This window comes from Chamaea fasciata, unplaced genomic scaffold (assembly GCF_029207755.1).
Source record: "Chamaea fasciata isolate MVZ Bird 193981 ecotype frontalis unplaced genomic scaffold, bChaFas1.0.hap1 SCAF_6, whole genome shotgun sequence".
NCBI lineage: Eukaryota > Metazoa > Chordata > Aves > Passeriformes > Sylviidae > Chamaea > Chamaea fasciata.
In genome coordinates this window covers 33,854,783-33,868,698 of record NW_027094091.1, presented here as the reverse complement: position 1 = coordinate 33,868,698, position 13,916 = coordinate 33,854,783, and the positions used below count along the sequence as shown (strand labels likewise).

General features: G+C 35.4%; 1 long non-coding RNA gene across 1 annotated transcript in view; it reads left to right on the top strand.

The window, feature by feature from the left end:
* Positions 1 to 551: 551 nt before the first annotated feature.
* LOC136291156 (uncharacterized) overlaps positions 552 to 13,916 on the top strand; it is a 136,896-nt gene continuing 123,531 nt past the window's right edge. The window contains exon 1 of the long non-coding RNA XR_010721440.1: positions 552 to 916. This is a non-coding gene — a long non-coding RNA (uncharacterized lncRNA). The remainder of the gene's footprint in view (positions 917 to 13,916) is intronic.

The following is a 13,916-nucleotide window of genomic DNA, read 5'->3' as shown; positions in this document are numbered from 1 at the left end:
AGATCACTAAATCTAATTTTAGACTGAAATAAAAGTCTATATTCAAGGAACATACAAGTCTTACCACCATAATTTTTAAGCATTTCTAACTATTTCCTACAGTGAAAGGGATAAAATACATGGAAGGGAATCAAAATGGACTAGCTGATGGTCTTAGGGGAAATCAAGCTTTGAAGTGAAAAGGCGTTAGTCAATAGAGATTCATACCTTTAAAAAAAAAAATTTCAGCAAATCTGCTCATTTAGGGTGCAGGCACAGGATAGCCTGTGAATTAGGTACCACGGTAAGAAGGTACTGTCCATTCACTTAAAAGCTACTGCTAATTTAATTGGATTTTTAGCTGCCTTTCAGGCTAAACTGCAAGTGAATTCCTATTTCATTTCAGTAGGAAGTAAAATATGTTCATTTGCAGCTGCAAGACTAATTAATTTTACTTCACTTTGCAAAAGATTTACTGTGGCTTATGTGGCCCTGGGAAAAAGAATTGTAGATTGTGGTAAAGTGCTCAAGAATGAAGATTTTACTTTATTTTTTTTCTTAAAAACTGACTAGTTAGGGTTTGCTTCTGCAATAGCTAGGATTAGCTACACTGGGTTAGGTGTTACTACCCTTACTTATACTCACTAGTAAATACTCGGAACTTAGTGAGCATTTTCTCGGATGTGCTTTCTGATTTTTCATGCAAAAATATGGGGAAGAAACTACAGAAAGAGATGGAGAAGAGATTGCATGACACTGATTGGCAAACTAGCACCAGCTGTTAAAACAATCAAGGGGGAAGAATAGTAGTTATTCTTTAGTAGAAAGTGAAGGAGTGAGGATTGGATTTAACATGAGGAAGAAAAGGAGGAATGGTAAGAAGAGAACAGAGAAGGCTTTAAAATACCACCTTGTCAGAAGTTCTTGGATTAAAGAGGTTAGTTACCAAGGGGGGGAAGGTTTGGATTTCTTTTCTTAAAATTATTTTTATTTAAAAATCCCATTACTTTTTTTTTTTTTTTTTTTTTTTTTTTTTGTGTATGTGTGTATGTGTGTGTGTATAACCGGTTGGGTATGACGTTTGTCTCTTGAAGACTTTGTGATGTGCTATAGAGGACATGCAGTGAATGTCTTAAACAATGTGAGGCTTCTTTAGGTTTAAGCTATGTGGTGGGTGCTCCTCTTTATATAAACAGAGTTTACCTTATGCTGTGTGGGCTCTGTGTTCTTGGAGAACTGGAAGAGCTTTTAGTAATTTCTACAATTTTCTGCCTTTTTTTCCTTTTTAAAGTCTTTCATTCTACTGTCTTTTTCTCTGTCTTTGTTTTCCTTACCCTGGGACTGAAGAACATGAGGATCAGAAGATAAAACTGACCTGAACTGAAAACTCCCTGAACCAGTAGAATTGACTGGGTGCTGTGATCACACTCAATTTCACTCTGCTGCTAGTGTCATGTAGAGTAATACTGTGAAAGATTCTGTCAATTTTTGGTTCAGCTACTAGTTGTCATGGTGGTAAAGAGTTACAGAGAGAGTATCTATCTTCAGGCAGTGAATGAGAAATTTATTAGCAAAAGGAAAACTGGTATTTTTCCAAAACTTTTTTTTTTTCACATTATAAAACTTTCACGTAGAATCTTTTCCTGACTGAATATCTGTGGCAGATTTTCCAAAACTGTACATGACATTTGAAACCTTGATTATATATTGGAGGAGAATGGAATACAGGTGACCTTGCCCCTGATAAGTACCAGCTGTGTTAATTACCCAATGCAGCCTTGCCCCTGATGAGTCCCAGCTATGTCCAATAAAGATAAGTGTGATGAAAGGGAGTGGGTTAGGTGGTGATGGGAGGGTCATGAAGGAGAAGGGGTCTTGAGGAAGAGGGAATGAGAGGATCATGAAGAAGGATCCTGGGCAGAGAGAATCCCTGCTGTGAGGTCATTCTGGATCTGCAGTGAGAGCCTGTTGTTAGAACCTGCAGTCATAGCCTAGCCAGGGAAAAAGCCTGCAGTCAGAGTCTGCAAACTAGTACATGCAGTCATAGTTTAGCAGGAAATAACCAGCAGTCAGAGGCTGCAAGGGAAACCTACAGGACGATCTTGCTGCAGCCAGGGTCAGTGAATTGTTGGAGTCAGGGTGGCTAAACTGCAAAGAGGAATAAACCAGGCTCCTTTTCGTGCTGTGATAAACAAGAAGTCTGTGTCTCGGCTCATTCCTACTCTCTAACAAGAGGGCTGCTGCAACGCTATACATATTTTTCTTGATGGAAAAGTTAAGTTCTTCAAATTCTTTGGCTGAGATTTCTAACAGCCTTTTCAATTGAATTATTGAGAGGACTGTACACACAACCAACTGATCTAAAATGAGTAATTCTGAGGTGGGGAAAAACAACCAAACAAACAAAAAAAACCCAAAACATTTTCAACCACATTGAATTGCCTCAATGTCTCTAATTAGTTTTGCTGGTACAAAGTAGAGGTGGGCTTGATATCATTTATATTCTGTAATCAGAAGGCTTTGTGATGGTTTCATTATTATCTTTTATCTGCTGTCTCCTTCCATAAGACCTAGAGACCCAGTCTGAGAGCCGGACTGAGCTCTTGTGCTACATGGCGTGTGCATTTAATGAGTACAGATTCTGTTATATTCTGTTGGACATAAGATTCCCCTATCTTGTCAAAATGTATGCATTTATGTAAGTAGCCCATCTAATAAAACATGTAAATATTTTTTCCTATTTGTAACTTTAGAAAATGTAGTTAAACTTTAAGCTTCCTTACTTTCATTTTGGGTTTGGGTTTTTTGGGGGTTTTTTTTGCTCATCCCTGCACCATTCTACGACCTGTTTCAAATGGGGAATTTAATGGCTTTCAGATCACATACTGATGATCCTATTTGCTATTTATGAATAAGTAACTTGATATAGAGTAAGCAGCGTGCAGGTAGCTATTGTATTTTTTTTTTGCTATGGTAGTTTTCTGTTGCTACTTTTCTTTACTACAGCGACTTTCTCCAGCCAGCCAATAGGTCTTCCCTCCTGGTCTTCTGTTTTGGCCACACCTGTTTCTCAGGTGTGACTGTATTCCTGCTGTTATTGTAGCTATCTGCATTTACAGCTTGTAATTGAATTCACTGTGGTCAGCCCTGAGTCAGGAGACATCTATCCTGAGCTTTGTGAGTTGAGTAGCTGTCTTTTCTTCTGAGCCTTTGTCTGCCTGTGTCATTGCCCTTTACCTCCCCATAGAAATACTCCCAAATAGGTATTTCGGGAGCCAAATCTGAGTCTCAGGCAATCTTTTTTTGTGAATAACCTGTAAGCCTCAAAAAAGATTTATTGTGAAACCCGGGTAGCAGCTCTTCTTTGTTAAGTTTCTCGTAGAAGGAATAAACCATGAGGAATAGATGAAGGAACTAGATGGTGTTTTTTAGACTAAAATACTGTTTATTGACCAAAATAATTTCTTCATTAGTATACAAATTATGGGCTTTTAAAAGGTGTGCTCAGCAGTTACACTTGCTCAGAATAACACAAGAAGCATATTCCTCTCTTTTCTTCTTGAAAGCCAGTTTGAAGCCAGTAAAGAGTGTTAGTCACGTGAAACACTTGTCAGCTAACCTAGGAAAGATGCACACTGGGTGCATAGGTATAAGACTGTTTCATCACTGTCGTGGTAATTCATCTCAATCTTACTTTTGGGAGGCCACTTCTAGGTTTAATGTCAATTTGCATTTCAGTGAGTGCCTTGTTTCTATTTCTTCACTGCAGTGAAGATATCCTTGCTTATTATATGACAGCATTTTTGAAATGCCTATCATGTTTGTAAAATCTCTACAGTGACAATGCATACACAGTAAAATGCAAGCTGCAGAAAATAATATTGCATACTGAACCTCCAGTAGTTTCAAAGAAAAACAAACAAAGTTGGCAACAACAACAAAAAAAAACCTTTCTGAAGTTATTCTGCATTTTCCTAACATTTCTTCTGTGCTCTAAGGTGGTGAATAAATGTCTTTACATGTTTAAAGCTTGCAAAGTCTGGATGCTGAGGGGACTCACAATAGAAGTTTAAATGTCAGTAGGATTTTGGTTGGTTGGTTGTTTGTTTTAAAGCCCTCATTAACCACAGTAGAAACACTGCGACATGGGGGAAAAATATGTGTCATAAGCAAGGTATTCCAGGAACTAGACATTCAAGCCACTATCATGAACTTTCACTTTTACAAAACAAAAGCTTTTGTCTTTGTGCCGTCCTCTCTAAAGAATATCAAACCTGTCTAAATTCTGCATTTACTGTCTTCTAAGGCATTATGCTATATAATGTGCAGAATTAATATATTATACCTCCAGTTCCGCAAAATCAATAATCAGTCTTTTCCCATTATAATATTTTTTGCAAGGAAGTACAAGGATAGTGTAACACTGCAAAGTAAAAATTGCATATGCTTTTGCGTGATTTTTCTACTGCAGTTTACTCTCTGCTCCTCAGAACTGACAAAAGCTATTGAATATACTGTATATTGTAGATATTACAGTGATGGGTTCTCTTTATTTAAAATTTTATTATTGTCACTGCTGTGAAAATGGCTAAACAGAAGTAGGTTTTAATGACAAATTAATTTCAATTGATTACTTAAGGGTGTACAGGGTTTGAGGTTTGACAGTGTGTACGGTATGTATTTTGGCCAGGACTGCTGATGAAAAACTGTTGAAAATACCCTTTTCTTCACATTTTAGGTAGCTATCAAATGCCTTGTTCTTTTCACTTTCTTTCTCAAGACTTTTCTTCATGAAGCCATCTGTAGTTAAAAGAAATGCCACGTTTACTCTGGATATGTAATCCTTCACTTGTAATAGTATCTCATTATTAAACCACATTATATCCAGTAAACGAAAAAAGCCTGTTTAAAAAAAAAAAAAGAAGAATCTATTTGCACATATTTTCTTAGCACATTGAACCTGAAATCTACTATGAAAATGCTGAATGCTGAACTACTGGATGCTGAAGTTTAAGTGTCTGCTGGACCAGTAATTTTTCTTCATTATTTTAATCTTGTGGAAGTTTTGGTTTGATTATTTTCCACATTTTCCCTGAAGTTAGTAGAATATTAATAAATAAAAGATGTTCTTTAAATGGAATTTTTTAAAGTGGATTTAAATTTTCAAATATTTGTTAATATTTCAAAGTGGCAAGTTTTAGATTCAATTATCAAACTCTCTTATTGTCCTATCTATCCTCCATATTTTAATTTCTTGTAGTACAGCTGCTGAAAAACTCAAATAATTTATAATTATATTAAATGGGTTAGGAATATAATTTTTATTGATTTAAAATATTTTATTTTTGATCTGAAGTTAACAAAATTTAGTATGTTAATACCTTATTACTTCAGTGGGTTTTATGTCTTCATAAACATGAAATCTTCATGGTTAAAGTACACGTGTAGCTGGTGAGAAAAATAGTGTCAGTGAATTTCAGATTCGAGTAATTTTATTTTCAGTGCACTCCTTTGGGGGGGGAAGGGGAGGGTGGAGGGAATTAACTCTAGGACAGAATGTAAAAATCTGTGTGAAGAATTTTATCCTTATTTAACTTTCTTTCAGTTTTTTTATGATTTGATATAAGGCAGGCCAGTGAAAGCCTCATTCTCTTTTACTGTGTGTTAAAAGAGCAAAATGTAACCTTTGTCACTAACTCTGGAGAGCTCTTATACAAAGTAATTTTCTGCTAAATTGAAAGCTTCTTCTAGTCAATAATCACTTTATGTAATAGACATATATCTTACCTTGTAGCTAAATTATCATGTAAAGGTGCTTTATTGTGAGGGATTTTCTTAGGTTGGCCAGTTATTTGGTTGAAATCCAGCAATGTGGTGAATCAATTTCTTGGTATAAATGTAGACAGGTAATGACTGGCTCCATAGTCCTCTCAGTCCGTCATTGATATTTTCTCTATGGATTAATGGTAAACGTGTTACTACACAGGTTTGGAAAGCTAATTTAATCTGCTTTACAATCTGAATAGCTTTTTCTGTTGTTTATCAGGTATCCTTTATCACTTTATTATAATGTTATTTTTAATACTGATTTACAAGATATTTTGCTTCCTGACTGTCCTTGCTCTCCTCATTCAATAGTGTGCTGAAGCCAGTGTCCAAGTGAGCTGAAGATGCTCTTTAATAAATGTATATTTGTCACTGGCTACTTTTGTTGTGTATGGTTAGGACTTTTTTGGATATACTAAGTATGGTCAGGTATGCATTTTTATTTAGGGAAATGAAGCAGTTCAATCTAGTCTGCCAGATTAGAGCACTTCAGCTCTCTGTGCTTCATGGAGAAACAGTTTTTTGAGGTCTGGTCAGAAGACCAGCTGCTCCTTGAGTGGCTGCAGCAAGCTGATGAACAGAAAATGTCAGGTGTACAGTGTTTTGTATGAAATGTCACATCTCTTTAGGGTCTGGAAGACTGACTCCAGGCTCTATATTTGAAATGTCTTTTCATTCAACAGCTGAAAATCTCGTGTTCTTTTTATAGGGGTAAACACCTACCAGTGGTGCTTATTCTCTTTGAGAGGACAGTAATTGTGATTGCAGGCACTTCTTAGTGCTTAGGGTTGTGCAGACAGGGGAAACAGTGGTATCTCAGTCTGCCATCTTTAATGAATAGCTCCTGTATCCTACAGAAACAGCAGGTTAATGTTTTTACAGTGCAACAAATAATTTTGAGAGAGAAATAACCAAGAAATAATGGTTCTAAAATGCAGTGAATATGAGAGGATGTCTTGGATGCACCTCTGGATTGCTTTTGCCTTTTTTTTTTTTTTCATTGTGTAGTTATCAGATAAATTCTATGAGCAGGAACTGGAATCTAGGTTTCAACTCAGTAAAGTTTTAAAGCTGTTGATTGCTAAGGTTGTAGACACACAGGGATTCAATGTCAGAGCTGGATATAAAAGCTCTGGCATTTAGGCATTGTTAGTGAATGTCAACTATTGTACTTGAAGAATGATAGCTTTAGAAATAAGTGTAGTGATGTATATAAGCCACCTTTCTATTATCACAATATTCTTACACACTTTACAAAAACAGAATATATTTTTTTATTTAATGTGTCAGAGAGACTCGTGGTTATAATTTGACTAGCAGAGAACTTTATCAGAAACTTGACAGGAGTTCTGGGGTTCAAACAACACTATTTTACTAGGAAAAACAGTTTTTACTGTTTGAATGAAAGCTGCCAAAACTACCTCTGAAAATTTGTATATTGCAAAAACTTGTCCTGTCTATAATAATTAATATAGCATCATGTCTATAATAATTTTGGGATGCTCCCCAGTACAGAAGTCTACAGCTCAGCAAAGCTCAGGTAAATTAAAGGCTGGAGGCAAAAAGAAGGATTGCAGTTTTACTTGTTACTTTCTTTGCGTTTTTTTGTGCATCAGTGGTGAGCTTGGGTGAATACTGAAGAACTTGAAAACAGGACTAATTTGTACTTAAAACAGTATTTTTTAGGTACTATTTGTACTCCTAATACAGGTGTACTAGAGGAGCACACTCTCCTTATGGAGCTGGTGATGTTGAAAAGTCATGAAAACTGAAAAAGAGTAGAGAAACCTTGCTGTCTTCACTAGCTCTCAAAGAGGTTTTTTTTGGTGGGAGAAGTTTTCTAGAAATGCAGTAGTTCTGACTATGTAGTCAACGGGCACTGAGAGTTCCTTGCATAAAGCCAGCTTGAATGATTCCTGTGAAAAACTACCACCGTATGTGCCTCTGTCAGAAATCCGCTTGCTGCTGCTGCCTCCTGCAATTTATTATTGTAATACTGTAAAGCAGAGTGATCTAATGTCTTTTTCCTGATACTGTGCAGCTTTGCTGGCCGAGTTCAGGAGGGAGGAACTATAACTTCTTTCTGACAGAAACATCCAGAGTGCGCACACTTAATCCATTGCTGTGAGAACCAGGAGTAACTCTTTTCCAAGAGATTGTAATCAGCATGGACTACAGTGACGTCCCTCAGTTCCTCCTTTTCTAGGTCTTCAGGAATGTAGATGTCAGATTTTTGATAGAGCTGTGTATTAGGGTCATTAGAAGAAGGCTTGAAAAAGGTTGTTCATCCAGTCCTGACTGACTTAGGAATTAAAAAGGAAGAAACCTCTATTCTTAAAAACACTGAGGTAATTGCTTAGCTGTGATGGAATCCAAATTAATACTAATATCTCAGCTAGTTATTAAAAGGTCGCAGCTGTAAAATTTCTGCTGTTTAGTGGCACTGTTACAACTTTTGGAGGCAGTTGGTTTATAGGAAGAGTTGCTTATTTTGAGTAAGGTAGGAAACCAAAAGTGTTAAATTATATATGAAAAGTATTTTTTAAAAACAAGTAGCCCTGAAGTCCCAGAGAAAAATTTGAAACTATCCTTCTGAAGATGCAGGTTTTACATTTTTCAGGAAGGAAATATCACATGAAAAGAGAAATTTGACACAATTAAGGATGGACATGCTTTGATTTATTTGGAAATGAAAATTAATTGAAAATTTGTTTTAACAATACTGTTTGGAATGCAAAACTGGAACATACCTTGGCAAACGAACGTGTGACTTACCTCAGTAATTTTGTTGATTTTAGTTGGAATTCTAAAAGGCTTATTTGCTTGGTTATATTTTCCTTTTAAATGTAAAAATTGGAAAAACTGAAGTGTTCTTTCTTTTGAGGGTGGTTTTTGCTGCTTTTTTTTTAAGTGAACAGGAGGAATTCTATAAATACACCAGGAGAAGGCTACACTGGCAGGCAGATTTTAAGAGATGCTTAAAACTTGATTGAAACACTACATACTCTGAAGGGTAAGAGTTGTAGATAGATAATATCTATCTGAAGTCTTGAAATGAAAAATATAGTGAATCTTCTGCGTAGTTCTGTAGTTGAATATAAGGAAGGTATTTATATAAATTCAAGAAAAAATATTTGCAGCAATGCTGAAGAGAATACTCAGTGAATATAGTAATTCTTGAGAACTGCTAACCTGATGCTTCCAGAGAGCTGTCTCTGGAATAACTGCTTGATCAATCAGCCACACAGAAGTCTTGTTAGGACTAGTGCCTGCAGTTAGTTCCATTGAATATAGTGGTGGCTTCTCACGTTGTAGATGAAAGCAGAACATGAATAATTACAGAATAATCTGAGGCTTGTACAAAAGCTGTTTGATTATTACCTTACTCTTCCACGAGGATGCTCTCTGAGAACTCTATAACTTGTAGTCCATTTAAACTGCTCAGATGTCTGGTGGCCTGGGCTGGAAAAGCCAGTGTTTAAACTTTGGTATCTGCTCACAGTGCTTATATTTCACTAACTCAGAAATTGCCAAGGACATATCTGTACTGACCTGGTACATCAGTTTAGTCATTAGTAGCACCAAAACCTTTTTTGTTAGTCCTGCTGCTAATGTCATGTGCCAGGATTTCAGGAGAAATGAAGAATATGGGAAAAATTCTATCCCCACTAAAGACCTAACTTCTCAGAGCTGGGCTAATTGGCGATTGTTTCTCTCCTATCTCTTATGCTCTCACAAGGAATTATCAAAATACGAAGATAGAAATTCTCATACAGTTACATAATGGTCTTAATATGGAGCAAAGCTGAACTGTTTTGATCTATTCATATTAAAGTTACAGCAGACTGCTGTAACTGTAGGATGTTTGAGTGTGGTAAACTAAGTGGCAGTTCCAGTGAATAATGTGTTGCTATCTTCCAACTTAGCTATTTTCCTTCATCTTCTCCAGTTCCTCCTCTCCTTCATTCCTTTTTCTTCACTAGGGTCGGCTTGCTCAAACAAATGACAGTAAAGTTCGAAAAATCAGAGGAAATAATACTGTCTGTTCATTAGAAAGTGTCAATCCAGACATATGGGATTATTTTTCATGCATTCAGGCAGCAGGATCAATCAGCAGTTGCCAGTTTTTGCTGCCATAGTGTTCTGTTTCCCCTCCAGATTCCATTCTGCTAAAACCACAAATGCATATTGTGTTATTATTTTCTTTGTAGGAAGAAATAAAGTGTCTGGAATGCCATTATAAGTTTCCTGGGAACTTGGGATTTACTTTTTTTTTTTTCAGAGAAGAGTACATTTGCCTAGTTTTTATTTTTTTTAATAAGTTAACTGAGTAGGAAGGAGACTTACTGGTTTATCCATTAAAGAAGAGATGACACTTATGACAAATGATGGAATTTTTTGTAAAGTAAAAGGGTTTAGGAAGCATACTGAAGTTTTTGAATTTTTTTTTTAATACCTTGCAGGAGTAAAACTTTTCTCCTTGAAAGAAAAAGACAGGTGACAAATTTGATCTGTCTTTTGTAGCTCTTTGTTCTGTAAAAAAAGAATGGGAGATGCCTAATGTTTTCAGATTTTGATCCAAAGAGAGGTGTTTGAGTTGTGAATTGACGTCGTTCTTGCAAGTATCCATCCTAGAACAACAGCCTGATATAAAATCAAGATTCAGGTCCTATGAAAGGTCAGTCTAAAGAAAGAAAACTGAAGAATGCAAAAATATGCTGTAGAAGAAGCAACTGGAAAAGCTAAATGTTTCTCATGAAGCTACTCTAGAAAGCAAAATACTAAATTGATTGAGAGTAAGGACTGTCTTAAAGCCTGTATTGCTCCTTGTAGGTAAAGCTAGCTTTGCTGAGCAGATGGAATACTGATCCTCACATACCAGTAACAGTCGCACTTTTTCACTGTGCCCTCCTGATCTATTTACCTTTCTTGCACCTCATCTTCCCACCCACCTCCATTCTAAATTCAGAAAATAGGAAGGAAAGGTGGAACTTAATTATGATTATAGATTCTGATCACAACAGTATTTATTCAAAAAGACATAACAAGTACCCTTTTTCACCCACTCAAAATGTCAGCAAGTGATGAAAAAATACACTTTTATTCTTTCTGGTTTACAGTCTTGCACATCTTTTGAGATTGAGGCTTTTAACAAAACAGTGAAGAAAAATACCTCCTGTTCATCTTTCTAATAGCAAAGATGGAATTCTTTTTAAACAAATAACTTGAAACTTAAATGTAGCTATATCTATTTAGTCAATGCTTGCAAAATTAAAGATGGTTAAAATGTGCGGTTTCAAGGGGGATGGTAGTGGTAAATGAAATTTACCACAGTAAAGGGGCAGTAATGAAACTCCTTCATGTTGTCTAGGTGCAATGTGGTTGATATAGCATTTAATCCTGCTAGGAGGACTTTTTGTTATCTGAAGTCTGAATTATTTTTGGGTAGCTTTGTTTTAAAACTGTTTTGTCTTGAATTTATTGCCCATAATTTTGATAGATTTCTTAGTGGTTGGGATTTTTTGATTGGGGTATTAATTATACACAAAGGAATGCTTAGTATTCATTCTAATCTAAATAAGTACAAGGTAACTTTGCTAATAAATATAATCTTGTCTCTATAGAACGTTTTAAAAAGGTGTGCTATATAGTCTGGGGAAGTTTGGTTCTGCCTTTGGGAGAAAAATTGGGAAGTTCAGCCAGCAGGGCTTCCTTTCTTAGAGGACATAGCAGGCATTGCTAATGTGCTGTAAGCTGTAATTCTGTAGTGACATCAGGCTGCAGACTGGCAGCACTCTCTTGGGCACAAGTGCCCAGGCTGCAAAGCTTTCCCAATGAAGTGGCTGATATCTTTAGAAGGTGTGCTTGATTTCAAATGACATTTTTTTTCTTTAAAGATGAAAGCAATTTTGACTTTTCTAATGCATGGTTATGACTGTATTGTAACAGTGAATAGAATTAGTACTCTAAGAGATTTATTATTTGAACTTCGTTAAGTTTATTATGAGTTCAATGTAATTGCTACACAGTTGGTGTTTTTTGGGGTTTGTTTGTGACTAGAATAGGCTGCCTGTTTTCTATTAATATGAATTGAGACCAAAGTCAGAAAATCTTGACCTAAAGTATCCCATCATTTTTGAGATTTTTAAATTTGCTTAAACTATCCTATAGGCAGGCTTTATTAGGAATTGAAAGACAAGTGGATATTTCAGCTAATGTTTCAGTATTATCTTAATTATTATCTAAATGTAAGGGATCTTGGTGGGAAAGACAAGGAAACATTGTTTTCGTTGCAAATACTGTTTTTTATAACACACATCTGATAATAAGTATGTAATATATTTCATAAATTTATTTGCAACTTAAGAAATTTCAATGACTGGCTCACGATTGGACATGTATAAACTATGTAATCAAATCTGAGTATCTTAGAAACCAATGCACTTGTTTGCTTTTTTTACCATAGCTAAGACAAAGCAAAAAAAAAAAAAATTAAATTTCCAAGTGGTTTTTCTGACCTTTAATATCATAGGTCATGTTAGCTCATTACAAGAGCATTCCCTGTTTAAAAAATGCTTGGTTTTAGGGGGAAAAACACCCCAACCCTTAAATTTACTGTGTTACTTTTTGTTAATTTTTTTTTTTTTTTTTTTTTTAATTAGGCACATCATTTTTCATCATGCTTGTTTTGCAGTGTGACAGCAGGGCTAGTGACTGTATTAGTGGCATCAAGCTTTATACCAGGTCTTGAACAGTTGGGCTTTATTTTCAGTAAGTATTTGTTAAGGTGTTTTAGAAAACTTTTCTCTTTCAAAAGAAAATATCTACATACTCTTTTTGCTTAAAAATATTTCTTTTCATTTCTTTGTCTATTCTCTGTGAAGCAAAACTGCTTCAAAATGGAAAACTGCTGGAATGCATTAGTCTCAGTTCTCTACGACCTTTCCCAACTATTGTTTGACATTCAGCATCAAGCTAGAGACTAAGCTCCTACATATCCCACTGGTATTTTCACCTCCACAGAAAAGAATAACCTGTGTCAGACCTATGCATCCTCCTAGCTTTTTTACTGTTTCTCTTTGGGGGTCTGTTGTTGGGTGGCGTTGGTTTCATATATTTTTGGATTTTTTTGTTTGGTTTTTGTTTGGTTTTTTGTTTGTTTGTTTTGTTTGGGTTTTTGTTTGGTTTTGTTTGTTTGGTTTTTTGACAGAAATGAAGAGATACTGTTTTGGCTTTTCAAAGCTTGATCATAAAATAGTTTTTATAATATTTACTGTTAACTACTGTATTGCAACTGCTCAAAAAAAGATGAGCAGAAAAGCATAAGAAGAAAGAAAATAAAGAGAATAAATGAAACATCTATTGAATAAGCATTCATTAGAAAAAATCAGAATGTGGTCTAGTAAGTACCAGCTGCACTAGGATTTATTACCTTGAAATCTGAGGATGAGAAAGCTATATATTTTCTTGTATTTAAACCATTTCTTCTACTCTTTTAGGACCAGATAGTCACTGAGTATTACTTTTTCTTTTTGCTACCCTGGAAATGAAGAATTTCTCATTTCGGCTATATTAAGCTTGGCTGTGTCTTAGTATGTGAAAATCCTAAATAGAGACTATAGGGATACCAGTCTGCTCTCTCTGTAAATATTTAGTCTCATTTTTTGCTAGAGATATTTCTAGAATGAGAGAAGAAACCCAAAGATCTCCTTGCTCTAGGATTAATGTCTTATCTCTTTTTGTCCTAAAAGCCGATTTTTCTTGACACACAGCTGAACAGGACTGTATACTATTTCCTCAACAAGAGGGTAGAGTCTTAATTTAAAGATGAAAACATGGGAGGAAATTGTATGTACAAGACACTTAAATTGACTAAAGTTTCAGTGACCAACTAATTTTTAGTTGCTTATTCTAAAATAAATGTACGTGTTTTTTGTTCTTGTCACTTCACTGCTATGCTACAAGAATAGAAGTTCCTACTTAGGACTGTGATCTTTAGGTTGATTGATGGTAGCTTCTTTAAATGATCTGCAATACAACCTTTAAAAATTTCTTTCCTATTAAAATGCCATTCTTCCTTTTGTAATTGTGAAGAAAACATTAAAACCAGT